Here is a 1956-nt window from a genome sequence, read left to right as displayed (position 1 = left end):
TCAAGTGAGTTTAGTGCATTGGATTGTGTACAAGCATTACTTCAGGTAACCTTTTCACGTTTCTCTCTTCTATGTGGATTTGAGTTAAAGTCCATGAACAGTAATTTGTGAATTTTGATGCAGAACTTTAAAATTATAAGTTTTTATCAATCTAGCAGCATGAAATAAACATTAATTTTAGTATTCAGTCTTGAGTATTTTCCTCGCAGTTCAAAAGTCACAATTTTCAAACAACTTCACTAGTTAAGTAACATTCTTTTTAGATTATAAAGGAGCCCTATATATTCAAGAGGAAATGTCCTGTTAGTAGTTATGCTTGCCTTTAAACTATATGTTATTTTCTACTATGCATCAAGGCTTGTTAGAGGGCGTGTCTGGCAACATCTAGAAGCCTAGTTTGCAATCTAATATGTAACTTGCTGGCATTCGTTTTACACCTGAAAGGGAAAGGCCTTTGGATCATATTCTTGACAGGGTCTATTGAACAAGCATTTTTGTTTGCTTTTGGAACAAATTTAACTAATAGGCAAAAACAAATTATGGGCAATCTTTGAGTTGTTCCTTTGATTAAAGTTGCTTCCCCGACCCATCAATTCCCTCTTATTGTGCAATTTTTTATGTTCAACTTACTTAATGGGCACTCAAAATACAAGTTTTCTCTACATTCCACACTTTTCTTGTAGAATACATAATTTGGGTCACCAGTGTAACCCCAATGCAGCATTCTGTCCGGAGTGCCTAGTCTATTCCTCATTACTAGCCAACAACAGAATGCACATCTTGTAATAGCTTGAGAGAATCAGATGATTTCCTCCAAGAAGATTTTTACTTTTATTTTCTTGGTTCTAGTTTTGCTGCTTCTACTTTATTAAGTTTATTGTTAATGAAATTTCTTATTCATAAAAGAACTATTTAAGGAAAAATAAAAAATAAAAATAAAAACCCTACAAAACAAGAGAGTAGAAGGGACTCTCACCAAAGTTACTCCACATTTAGGTTCTTTACAATTAGACCAACCACTTCTTGATTGTGGCTTGCCACTTATTGGAGTTTGATCGTTCAGATCTTATGTGCTGTCAAATTGGTGGCTTCAGCTTTCTTTACATTCTAATCGCTTCTGCATTTGTGCCAATGCCCTGTTTTTATTAGCATAGATTAGAAGGCATACCTTTAGATTTACCAATTTCTAATGAAATATATGTATCCATAGTAAAGCTGCAAAATTGCTCAGCTCTATCCAGTATTGGGCTATCCAAACTTTTTTCATGTTGAAACTAGACTATCTTAGTCCTTGACTGAACCTCAACTAACTTGCTTAGTCTATGTTTTTTTGTTGGTTTGAGCTCATGCTTGTTTACAAGCCTAAATGAAATTTATTAACTTGCCTAAAATCAGCAACATAAAAATCTGTTAATTTACTAATACAAATTAGCAATCTGAAAGCACAATTCTTTGTCACTGATGTTTGTTTAATCCATTGTTGTTGTTATTATCATCATCACATCATAATTATAATTTTACCATAGATGTCTTTTGGTCTGAGAATCTGATATGTCAGATTAAGAGATATTATACAGGCATCATGAAATGTGAATTTTTGTGGCTGCTAAGTAGTGTGTGGGATGGCTGGTGCATTAAGAGCTTTATACAAACAAGCCAATGGGGCAGAGCTATTCCTTCTGCATATGGGTTTTCTTTCCCTTTTCTATTCCTTTTGTTGGAATGGTTTGGTTTTTCTTTTTTTTTGTTATTTCTGTCAAGAAAATGGTAGTGTTCATTTTTTGGCTATTTGTATTAAGTCTTCGCATTTTATTGCATGCCAATCCTTATAATGAGCTTCTAATTTATCTTTGTATGCAGCTTGGCAATTACTTATTTGTGCTACTAGCCTACAACATACCATATGCATTTGGAGCCACCACAAAGTTTGCTCGTAAATGTGTTTACTTACACTTG

Source organism: Quercus suber, unplaced genomic scaffold, assembly GCF_002906115.3.
Source record: "Quercus suber isolate HL8 unplaced genomic scaffold, Cork oak 2.0 scaffold_160, whole genome shotgun sequence".
In the NCBI taxonomy this organism is placed as follows: domain Eukaryota; kingdom Viridiplantae; phylum Streptophyta; class Magnoliopsida; order Fagales; family Fagaceae; genus Quercus; species Quercus suber.
This window is presented reverse-complemented; position numbering follows the sequence as displayed.